General features: G+C 32.2%; 1 non-coding gene and 1 pseudogene across 1 annotated transcript; both read right to left on the minus strand.

The window, feature by feature from the left end:
- LOC116742940 overlaps window positions 1-5,243 on the minus strand; it is a 124,977-nt pseudogene extending 119,734 nt beyond the window's left edge.
- A 6,788-nt stretch (window positions 5,244-12,031) lies between these two features.
- LOC116743370 lies at window positions 12,032-12,134 on the minus strand. Its single transcript, XR_004346756.1, has one exon. It is a non-coding gene; the product is annotated as a U6 spliceosomal RNA (small nuclear RNA).
- Between the last annotated feature and the right edge of the window lie 1,371 nt (window positions 12,135-13,505).

Raw genomic sequence — 13,505 nt, forward strand, 5'->3', positions numbered from 1 at the left:
CACCACATACATGAGAGGTTCAAAGACAGAAAGGAAAAATGAGGTATATATGCCATTTTGAGCTAAGGAATGTGATGGGGCCTGGGGCTTCCAAGGACAGGAGGTTAATTCACAGGACAATAATAAGAAGAGCAGATATGGGGTGACTAGATGTTTGCCTTGCCATATAGATGGTTCACTCAGATGAAATTTATCTCTGGTAATAATTATCATCCTGAGAAAGGCTCCCCATTTCAATTCTTCCAGGTAGTTAAGAGAAGGGCAGAACTTTCTCTTGAGGCCACAGGGTCTCATTTGCCTATAGCTCAGAATAATCCATATGGCAAAATGATAACATTTGGGGTGGCTTGTTCTGAAATCCTTCACAATGCACACCTGACCTGGCCTGATCTGTCTTATGCCAAATTTTATTATTTTATTATTCTTAGTTTTTAAGTATACCATTTGAGTATATTTTCTTTATACAAGTTGAAACATAGCAGATATGGCTAAATTCTGCTTTATACACCCTTGGGACTAATGTTATTGATTATATGTTATTCATGTTGCAAATATTTTATTACATGCTTTTGTGCACATTTTAGATATAATTATAGCATTATTTTTAAATAGTTTAAAATTTTGTTCAGTCAAATTTACCAGTTTATTTCTTTATGATTTGTTCAATACACTTTTAATACTCCAAATACATAAACAAATTCTTCTATAACTATAATTTTAGTTGTATCATTTTTCATTTAGGTTTTTCACTAACTTGGATATTTTTTGCACGTGTGTATGTCAGTGATTTGATATTGGAATTCCAAAACCGTTTATTAAAGACATCACATTTTTCAAATTCAAATTCAAGTATATATATGGCTCTGTTTTAGAAATCTCTGTTCCATTGTTCTATAGGTCTAGTTATGCCAATAGGAACATTATGCTATTTTTAAATTAGGTCTTTATATTGTATTATCTGATAGGATGAGCCTTTCCCTTCTTTATAATTATATTTCAATATTTTTTTGCTTATTCTTCCTCATGTAAAATTCCACTTGAATTTTAGAAATTTAGGATGATTTTGTCAAGTTCCAGGATTTGGAGATTACATTAAATTTGTTGAGGGGAAAGAATTGAAAGTTTTACAAAATTGACTTGTTTCATTCATACACCTTTGTAGCTTTCCATTTATTCAGATTTCCTTCATGTACATCAAAAATGTATAGTTTTATTAGTAAGAATACTCCACATTTCTTATTTAGTTTGCACTTTGGTACATATAGGTATTTTGCTTTGTACATATAGGTATGTTGCTTTTATGTTTAATATTATATTTAAAATCATTATGTCTGTTGAATAGGAAAAATGTTGATTGTTTTAATGTGAGAACTAAGGTATATCTTGCTCTTTTGCTAAACTCTATGGAAAAATAATTCTTAATATTTGACCATAATAATTACTACACAACTTTTTCACAAATGTTTTGCCTTTAGATCAATATTTAAAAAAGAACATTCTTATAACATTTGACTATATGCTGTAGCACATAAATTGTTTTAATTAAGAAATCAAACTTGTAAGTATGATCATCTCCATTTTATAGAAAATGAGCCAATAAAAAATTTAAAACAATGTCTAAGGTCACAAAGTACAAAGGGGTTCTTTTAGGATTTATATACAAGTTTTCCTAAGTTCATAACCTCCATCTACAAATTCTGAAAGAGTATTAAACAAAATGGGAATCTCTCTTTTATGCAGAGTAAGGTATTAAAACAAAACAAAATAAAACAAAAAAGGAGAAGGACACAGGCATACACTCCCTTGTTGTCATTTTTCTTCTCCCAGGCCTCATTCCTGGGGAGTCTAGAATCAAATGACCAGAGAACTAAAGGAGTGCAATTTCAAAGGAGTAAGCATTGATTATTCTACTGAAGCTTTACAAAAACCATTTGACTATGAAAAAATTGGACCACTTGCAGCAATTTTGGGCTTGTTTCTAAGCCATATTTTCATCCCCTCTTCTTGTTTCTTTTATTTCAACTGCTTATTCAATCTTAATCAGCAATGTGGACCATGGTAAATCACTCTAAACATAATTTCCAGCATATCTTGCAAACTAAAATATTTTTGTGAGACTGGAGGTAGTCGAATAGTCCTCATCTATTCAGAGTTAAATATCCCTGTATCAATTTTTGCTGTTGCATTTTTAGGTGAATCATTGCAGAATTGACTCTTCATCACATTGCATTCTTAAGGAAGATATAGCTATACAGATTAAAGCTAAAGAAAGTTTTCAAATTCTTACCACATACTGTAAGGCTGAAGCATCACCTTAAGAAATACAGGATTACTTTCAATCTTCTCTGGCACCTCTATGAGGCACATATTTTCAAAAGATTTAAACTTAATGGAGTATTCCTGCAAAAGTTCATGACCACAAGGAGAAACTCATTCATCATTATTTAGTGTGTGTAGCTCTCATAAAACAAGTTTAGAACAGACTTTGGATTTCAGGAAAAATCTTCAGATTTCACTAAAGTCGGAAAGCAGGGATGAAAATTCAGGTGGATCACCTCTCTCACCTTGTTCTGAAGTAATACAGAAATTACAGCCAAGTAAGAGAGAAGGTGGATTATCCTCTATAATGTCAACAAAGTATATTTATAATACTGTCATTGCATTTACAAATGTATTCTGTAGCTGCAAAAATGTGTCCACTTTACAAGTAACTGTATATGTTTATTAGAAAAACAGTATTTTATTTTTAACATTTTTTTTTTTTGTTATTTGTTCTGCTATCATTTCCCCTTAATAAACTAAGAAATGTAACTTGGATACAGTTAGACAGGAATAAATTCAACTCATTTGGTTAATTCCTCTTATTGTGTTCTTAGGTCAATTTGCTATTTTCAGTGAGGCAACACATTACAAAAGTTTATGTAGTGGAATTTGGTTAATAACAAATACTATATTACAAAGGCGCTAATTGAAAATTTCTTTAGACTAGACTTCAAATATTTTGCACAAGCTAAAACTGTTGGAATTTACACAATTGAGAAAAACCAGGCATACCTGGCATTTTGCTGCTCTAACAAAAAAAGAAAAACATATTTTCAAAAGCTTAGCCCTTCTGTCAAACAACTAAAAAGCAGTTCTTCAAGGAAAAAAAAACTCACCAAGCTAGTATTTTTCCTGATGACATTCTGGGCACAATTTTTACTTTATTATGTCTTTACTCCAATGTAACTACCCTTTCAACTTTTTGGTTGTCCATCAGAAAATTATATATATACATATATATACACATTTGTAAATATACTACACTCTCCTCTTACCACAAATATAAACATAAGGCACATATTGATTAGCATCTTATATTTCATATTAATATCTTGTTATTCATTAAATATACCATAAATAAAATGTGTATAAAACATTAATGTAGATATAATGAATTATTATAACCTGAGCTACAATATAATCACCTCCAAGTTTAATAAATACAGCATTGCCAATACACACACACAAACACACACACAGAGTGATTGCAAATAAATGGTAATTCTCCTCTCTCTATTGGTAAAACGAAGCTGAATTTTATGATATTTGCTCCTTTATTTTTTCCTTTATCTTATCATCATTATATGGTAACTAAAATCTATAGTTTAGTGTTGCCTGTTTTCGAATTTTATTAAAGGTATTCTTTGGCATCTAACTTTTTTTAGTTCAATATTATGTATTTCAGATTCAAGCATATTGTGTGTAGCTATAGCTCATTAATTTTCTTTGATGTATGGTGTTCTATTATATCAACAGAATACAATTTCTTTATCCATTTCTTGGTTGACAGAAATTTGAATTTTTTCTAGGATTGGCACTTATGTATAGTACATAGTGCTGCTCTTTATGTTCTATTTTACTTTTTTAAAATTAAGAATTATTATTATTATTTAATTTACTTATTTATGGCTGTGTTGGGTCTTTGTTTCTGTGCGAGGACTTTCTCTAGTTGTGGCAAGTGGGGGCCACTCTTCATCGCAGTGCGCAGGCCTCTCACTATTGCGGCCTTTCTTGTTGCGGAACACAGGCTCCAGACGCGCAGGCTCAGTAATTGTGGCTCATGGGCCTAGTTGCTCCGTGGCACATGGGATCTTCCCAGACCAGGGCTCGAACCCATGTCCCCTGCATTGGCAAGCAGATTCTCAACCACTGCACCACCAGGGAAGCCCTAATGTTCTATTTTAAACTTTACATATCTTAGAGATCTTTTCATATTTGTGTGTGTTGTATATATGTTATCAAATGTACAATAAATATATGTGTATGGTATATATCTGTACTATATACACATAAATAAACATGATGCATATATAGATTATATATATATATATGAGTATGTGTGTACACACACACACACATATATACACACTGTAATATAAACATAGTTCTTTTAAATGGCCGCACGGTTTCTATTTTGTGGCTGTAACATGTTTTTAGCCTATCTCTTATTGAAGGACATTTACAATGTGTTTTAATCTTTTGGTATTACAAGAAATTCGATTGTGCATCCTACTACATTTGTCTTTGCACACATGTACAAGTGTATCTGGAAAACAAATGTCCAGTAATGGAATTTCTGGGTCAAGTAAATACTATCTAGACTTCTTAAATGGCTATTGTTACTTTTTTTTCAAACAAACTTACATAAACTCATATTTTTGTGCCACATTTAACATATGCTATTAATTTTTTAATTCAGTCGCTGTTTGAATAAATAGTTTTAATACCTACTGGGTGCAGTTTGCTAGGTGAGAATACAGGAAAGGTATTTGTAGGAGTGAAGATATTGTCAGAATACCTTCTTTTAGTAATTGGAGTAACTTAATATATGTCAAGACTATCTACTAAAGTCAAGCAGAGGTCCTTTGTTTACTGCAAAGGCTTAAAATTGATGAACCTACAGAGAAATATAAATTACCAGCCACCAGACTACAGATAAATGGAGTCTCTGCTTCTTTGTGGTGATGATGGTTTAAAATTAATGAGAAAAGGAAAGGGGGTCATTATTTCAAAGGAAAGTTCAAGAAATGTTTGCCCCTTTCCATTTTTCTTTGATCAAATTTTTTGACAATTATGCCTAAGAATATGATCAGCAAACAGGCACTTGCACTGCCTGTCAAACCATACAAATTAAACTTAATCCAGATCAAATTTTTAAGCAGGTGAAGCTTACCTTCATATTCTATCATTTCCCATGTCATCGTTTCCATATTCAGATTTCTTAATATTCTCAACTTAGATTTTCAGGGATTTATGCTGTCCTCTAGCTGATTAAAAAATATTTCCCCCTTCTATCCCTATAGAAGTTCATCTGTCACATGGTCCATTTGTTCAGATTCTAAGGTTTGGTAATTAGGTAAACTAATCTGAACTAGAGTATCAATTCATGATTATAAATTACTGCTTTATATCTCCCAATTATTAGTCCCCAGATTATTAATCTTGTGCAATACTATGCTTTGTGTGCCACAAAGCTGAGTGTATCATCCTTCTGCATTATTATCTTACCCACATTAAGAAAGCAGACTTTTGTAAACTAATAAGTTTGACTGATTGTCAAAATATATCTCAAATGGACCTGCAAGAAGAATAAGAAATAGTGAACTGTAGCTGAGAGCAGAGGTGATGAAAGTCAAGCACGAAAATACATTTTGACAAATATTTTACATGTCTTCATAATGTATGTTCATGTGCTGGATCTGAATAAACTCTTGCATTTATTTAGAGTAAAGCTTAACCTTTCCTAGGATTACATTGTCATCAGAAAAGAGCAACAATTGTGCTTTACTACAAAATTGTCTTTTCCTATTTTTCATTTGTTTTGAAATTGAGAGTAAAATAAATGAATATGCATATTTTTCTTGGAAGAAAACTTGAGACCGATTATGAAAATAATAACCAGAAAAACTGAAAGAAAACCTTGCAGGGCCATAATATACGGTGAAAATAGATCAACCACTACCAATAATGTACTTTAAGAGCTAAGCAATGAAAATATAGAAAATAATAATAAAATATTTGGTTGGCCGTGAAGAAACATTGACTCTAGTCAGTGGAAAATGTTACCTGTGATATGCTTTCCTCTTTCGAAGACTAAATTCATTTCCTTGAAAGTAACTAAAATTAAGCAAAATTAATGCACCTCTACTGGTAGATACTGAAAAATAAATCCTAATCTTGATTTTGACTTTGATTTTAACAGCTAAAGAAAAACTTAGGAATTAACCACAACTATATATGAATATGAACTTAGGTTTGTTCCCTAATTCTTTATTTCATTTGAGATTTTTAAATTATTCTTAGAATTAAACAGAATGAAAAATGTTTGGCAAAAATAAATATCGCTACTGAGCTTGCTACCATTATACTGCTCAAATAAATATACGTTACCAGTCAATAGACTGATAGCCTAACAAAATATTTTTTCTTCTTGTGAATACCTTAAATATAAATATGTTGTTAGAAAACTAATAAAATCTTATAGTTTCCAACCACAAGAACAATTATTATCTAAATTCATAAGAAAGGGAACTATATGGTGGTCATGACTTACTTGAATGTAATCTCTATAAGGGCAGACATCATTTAATGTATCTCCAGTGCCTATAACAGTGTCTGAACACAGAATAAACTCAATACATATTTGTTAAATAATTTTAAAAAATCCTAATCTCCACTCTTACCTTTTATCTGGGGTTTCTAACACATGATTTACTAATTTATACCTATCTATATAAATTTCATCTGCAAAAACAAATGGGAGTACATCAAACTAAACAGTTTTTGTACAATGAAGGAAACTGTCAACTAAAGGAAAAGGCAGCCTACTGAATGGAAGAACGTATTTGCAAAAGATATACCTGATAATATGCTAATATCCAAAACATACGAAGAACTCAAACAACTCAATATCAAAAAGACCAAACACCTCAATTAATACATGGGAAGAAGACATGAATAGACATTTTTTCTAAATAAGACATACACAGAGCCAATGGACACATGAAAAAATACTCAACTTCACCAACACTCAGGCAAATGCAAATCAAAACCACAGTGAGATATCACCTCATATCTGTCAGAATGACTATTATCACAAAGACAACAAAGAAGTGTTGGCAAAGATGTGGAGAAAAGGGGACATTTGTGCATATTTGGTGAGAATGTAAACTGGGGCAGGCACAATGGAAAATAGTATGGAGACTCCTCAAATATTTAAAAATAGGACAACTATATGATTCAACAATTCCACTTCTAGGATTTTCCCCAAAGAAAACAAAAATAGTAACTTGAAAAGATATTTGCACCCCTATCTATATAGGTTCATTGCAGCATTATTTACAATAGCCAAGATATGGAAGCATCCTAAGTGTCCACCAACAGATGAATGGCTAAAGAAGATGTGATGTGTATATACATATACATAACATATATATATATATATATACACACACACACACACATACATACATATAAACACACACATATCTACAAATACATATATATGTGATATATTTATATATGTATATATGTACACACACACATATATATTACACACACACAGAGGCACACAAAATGGAACATTATTGAGCTATGAGAAATGAAATCTTTCCATTTGCAACAACATGTCTGGGCCTAGAGGATATTACACTAAGTGAAATAAGTCATATAGAGAAAAACAATTACCATATGATTTGACTTATATGTGGAATCTAAAAACCAAAACAAATGAACAAACATAACAAAATTGAAGCAGACTCATAGATGCAGCAGACAAACAAGTGGTTGCCAGAGGAGAGGAGAATGGGTAGATGATTGAACTAGGAGAGGGAGATTATTTCAGTTATGAAAGAAATAAGTCACAGAGACTTAATGTACTGCATAGAGAATATATTCAATAATATGTTAATATCCTTGGGTGACAGATGATAACTAGACATTGTTGTGGTCATTTTGTAATATACAAAAGTATCAAATCTCTGTGTTGTACACCTGAAACTGGTATAATATTGTAAGTCAATTATACTTCCATTAAAAAAAAGATAAAAGGAAAGTGATTAGCAGATCTAAAGACTGTTCCTGATAGATAAGTGAGTAACCATCAGTGAGTTAGAAAAGCATTACCATGATTAACACAATATTCCTGATTCCCATCAGCGTGAGTACTTGTAATCAGTTATACTCAAATGAGGTTATATATTCTACTATAATTATGTGGAATCTCTATTCAGAATGAACCTGTCTAATGGAGTTATTTTCTCCTTGGTTCTTTAGACTACACTTTTATCACAGAATGTAAATTTATTATGAAAAACTGCCATTATCTGAAACCTTAATTCTTTCTTGTTTCTCAAACAATTTGTAGAGCTAATTTCTGAGTCTACATATTTACCTTCATATCTGCTAATATTATAAACATAGCTGAGTCAACCCTAAAATATATTTTATAAAGCAGAAGTTATGGGACAGTAGCATTAAAGTAAAATGAGAAGATTGATACCACGGCCTTCCCTGAGAGCTCTGCTTCTATAAGCAGAGGTTTCTTGAGATGGCAGGACAAAGCCCTGGGCAACATAGACTGTGACAGTCATGGTAATGGCCTATCCTGTTATTTCCTTTTTAAGTTGCCTTGCATTGTTAGCAATTTCCTATCCATCTGTGAGATATCTCTAAGGTATTGCTATGGTTATGATTTAATATAGAGAGCACAAAGTAGTGATACTAAAAAAGAAAAATAAAGAAAAAATGAAAAAGAAACAATAAATGAATTATAGAAGCAATGAAATATATTAAAATAAAACATTTTATTGTATGTATTTAGAAGAATATTGAATCACATATTCATTTGTTTTAACACTGTAACACATCATTTTATTTTATTTTTGAATTTTATTTTATTTATTTTTTATAAAGCAGGTTCTTATTAGTTATCCATTTCATACATATTAGTGTATATAAGTCAATTCCAATCTCCCAATTCATCACACCACCACCACCCACCCCCACCACTTTCCCCACTTGGTGTCCATACGTTTGTTCGCTACATCTGTGTCTCTATTTCTGCACTGTAAACCTGTTCTTCTGTCCCATTTTTCTAGGTTCCACATATATGCATTAATATACGACATGTGTTTTTCTATTTCTGACTTACTTCATTGTGTATGACATTATTTAGATCCATCCACGTCTCAACAAATGACCAAATTTTTTCCTTTTTATGGCTGAGAAATATTCCATTGTATATATGTACCATATCTTCTTTAGCCATTTGTCTGCTCATGGACATTTAGCTTGCTTCCATGACCTGGCTATTGTAAATAGTGCTGCAATGAACATTGGGGTGTATGTGTCTTTTTGAATTATGGTTTTCTCAGGGTACATGCCCAGTAATGGGATTGCTGGATCATATGGTAATTCTATTTTTAGTTTATTAAGGAACCTCCATACTGTTCTCCATAGTGGCTGTATCAATTTACATTCCCACCAACAGTGCAAGAGGGTTCCCTTTTCTCCACACCCTCTCCAGCATTTGTTGTTTGTAGATTTTCTGATGATGCCCATTCTAACTGGTGTGAGGTGATATCTCATTGTAGTTTTGATTTGCATTTCTCTAATAATTACTGATGTTGAGCAGCTTTTCAGGTACTTTGTGCCCTCCTGTATGTATTCTTTGGAGAAATATCTATTTAGCTCTTCTGCCCATTTTTGGATTGGGTTATTGTTTTTTTTAATATTGAGCTGCAAGAGCTGTTTATATATTTTGGAGATTAATCCTTTGTCCGTTGATTCATTTGCAAATATTTTCTCGCATTCTGAGGGTGGTCTTTCTGTCTTGTTTGTATTTTCCTTTGCTTTGCAAATGCTTTTAAGTTTCATTAGGTCCCGTTTGTTTATTTTTCTTTTTATTTCCATTACTCTAGGAGGTGGATCAAAAAAGATCTTGCTATGATTTATGTCAAACAGTGTTCTTCCTATATTTTCCCCTAAGAGTTTTACAGTGTCCAGTCTTACATTTAGGTCTCTAATCCATTTGGAGTTTATTTTTGTGTATGGTGTTAGGGAGTGTTCGTATTTCATTCTTTTACATGTAGCTATCCAGTTTTCCCAGCACCACTTACTGAAGACACTGTCTTTTCTCCATTGTATATTCTTGCCTCCTTTGTCATAGATTAGTTGACCACAGGTGCATGGGTTTATGTCTGGACTTTCTATCCTGTTCCATTGATCAATATTTCTGCTTTTGTTCCAGTACCATAGTGTCTTGATTACTGTAACTTTGTAGTGTACTCTGAAGTCAGGGAGTCGGATTCCTCCAGCTCCGTTTTTTTTTCATCAACACGGCTTTCGTTATTCAGGGTCTTTTTTGTCTCCATGCAAATTTTAAGATCTTTTTTTGCTCTAGTTCTGTAAAATAATGCCATTGGTAATTTGAACAGGGATTGCATTGAATCTGTAGATTGTTTTGGATAGTTTAGTAATTTTCACAATACTTATTCTTCCAATCCAGGAACATGGTATATCTCTCCACCTGTTTTTATCATCTTTAATTTCTTTCATCATTGTCTTATAGTTTTCTGCATACAGGTCTTTTGTCTCCTTAGGTAGGTTTATTCCTAGGTATTTTATTCTTTTTGTTGCAATGGTAAATGGGAGTGATTACTTAATTTCTCTTTCAGATTTTTCATCATTAGTGTATAGGAATGCAAGAGATTTCTGTACATTAATTTTGCATCCTGCAACTTTACCAAATTCATTGATTAGCTCTAATAGTTTTCTGGTGGCATCTTTAGGATTCTGTATGTATAGTGTCAGTTCATCTGCAAACAGTGACAATTTTATTTCTACTTTTCCAAATTGTATTCCTTTTACTTCTTTTTCTTCTCTGATTGCCTTGGCTAGGACTTCCAAAACAATGTTGAATAATAGTGGTGAGAATGGACATCCTTGTCTTGCTCCTGATCTTAGAGGAAATACTTTCAGTTTTTCACCATTAAGAATGATGTTTGCTGTGGGTTTGTCATATATGGCCTTTATTATGTTGAGGTAGGGTCTCTCTGTGCCCACTTTCTGAAGAGCTTTTATCATAAATGGGTGTTGAGATGATCATATGGCTTTTATCCTTCAATTTGTTAATATGGTGTATCACATTGATTGATTTACATATATTGAAGAATCCTTGCATCCCTGGGATAAACCCCACTTGATCATGGTGTATGATCCTTTTACCATGTTGTTGGATTATGTTTGCTAGTATTTTGTTGAAGATTTTTGCATCTATATTCATCAGTGATATTGGTCTGTAATTTTCTTTTTCTGTAGTATCTTTGTCTGGTTTTGGTATCAGGGTGATTGTGGCCTCATAGAATGAGTTTGGGAGTGTTCCTTCCTCTACAATTTTCTGAAGAGTTTGAGAAGGATTGGTGTTAGTTCTTCCCCAAATACTTGATAGAATTCACCTGTGAAACCATCTGGTCCTGGACTTTTGTTTGTTGGAAGATTTTTAATCACAGTTTCAATTTCATTACTTGTGATTGGTTTGTTTATATTTTCTGTCTCTTCCTGGTTCAGTCTTGTAAGGTTATACCTTTCTAAAAATTTCTCTGTTTCTTCCAGGTTGTCCATTTTATTGGCATAGAGTTGCTTGTAGTAGTTTCTTAGGATGCTTTGTATTTCTGTGGTGTCTGTTGTAACTTCTCCATTCTTTTTTTTTTTTTTTTTTGATGAGTCTGGGTAAAGGTTTCTCAATTTTGTTTATCTTCTCAAAGAAGCAAATTTTAGTTTTATTGATCTTTGCTATGTTTTCTTTGTTTTGTTTCATTTATTTCTGCTCTGATTTTTATGATTTCCTTCCTTCTAATAACTTTGGGTTTTTTTTTTGTTTTTCTCTCTCTAGTTCCTTTAGTGTAAAGTTAGATTATTTATTTGAGATTTTTTCTTGTTTCTTGAGGTAGACTTGTATTGCTATAATCTTCCCTCTTTGAACTGCTTTCAAAATATGGAATGCTTCATGAATTTGCATGTCATCCTGTGCAGGGGCCATGCTAATCTCTGTATCGGTCCAAATTTAGTATATGTGCTGCCAAAGCAAGTACTCTGATACATCATTTTAGATGTCATCACCTCTCCAGTAATGTCATGCTTCTCTCTTCCCATCCAGACAGACACTGGCTGGGGAAAGCCAATCATTTCTTTCCCCTATGTGTCAGCTATTTTTTTTTCCCTTCAATGTAAAATTCTATATATTGTATTTTGGGAAAAAAAAAGAGAAAAATTGATTTTTAAAGTGCTTTGAATATGACATTGGCAAACTCTATGCTCAAATTGATATGGTTACTTGGAAGAAGATATATTTTTGATTCAAGCTACACTGTATTATTTTAATTAATTTTTCTGATTATAAAATGTGATAGTATGTATATTAATGTTAGTTGAGTTAGTTTGAAATTCAGTGTTCTGCATGTAAAATTTAAATGTCCTGAAAATTTATCTGTTTATCCTTCAGAAATTATTATTTTACACTTCCTATGTGTAAAATAATACACTTAGTACATTGCCTTGTGCAGCATTATGCATACCATAAGCAACTGTACAAAATTGGTGTCTGCATTCAAAGAATTTATGCCATAATGGTTAGATTTGGAGATTTCCAATGCAAAATAGTCTGTGTTTTTGGCATAGGCTCCTACTCTTTCCAAAGCAAAAGATGGAGATAATGAAGTACAAACAACTGATTGTAATGTGGACACACAATCAAATGATTTATACTTGCAAAGATTCTGACTGATATATACAACATACCCCCAAATTCCTTTTAGTGTATTGGTGATGTTAAATTATTTTTTATAATAATTCAATATATTTTCCTCAAGGCATTTTTTCCTTTTATTTATTTATTTTATTTTAATGTCACAACCTCTCCCATTTTCTCCTTGAACCATTCCTGAATGTGAGGCTATCCAAACCAAATGAGTGCCCTTAGAATGAATGCATTTTTCCATTGCACATGGGTTGTCCCATTACAATGCTATTATCATAAAGGGGGACTTCTTATTAAGGGAATGGACAAGCAGTTTCTACCTTTACTGAGATCTTAATTCTACTTCAATAAACTCTTACTGTATTCTTGTGTTAGCTCATTCCTTTTAATTCTGAAAAATTTTCAGCATTTTCCATTTCTTTGCAAACCAGTGGAATTCCCTGAAATTACCTTGAATCTACTGAATTTCACATTCTATTTCAACAATATAACATGGATCCCTTTCCCTCTTCAAGAACAAATATTTTCCTTCTGAATATTCTAACAATTTAACATTCTACAAACACATATGTTCTTCCAGATATTATGTTGGTGTAAAACGAAAAGTTAACCCATGGTTTATAATTAGATTAACTTCAACATAAGACTCACAAACCTGCACTGATCAATGTATAGCATTAGTGATTAAATTTTGGGAAAATTATAT

This window comes from Phocoena sinus, chromosome 18, assembly GCF_008692025.1.
Source record: "Phocoena sinus isolate mPhoSin1 chromosome 18, mPhoSin1.pri, whole genome shotgun sequence".
In the NCBI taxonomy this organism is placed as follows: domain Eukaryota; kingdom Metazoa; phylum Chordata; class Mammalia; order Artiodactyla; family Phocoenidae; genus Phocoena; species Phocoena sinus.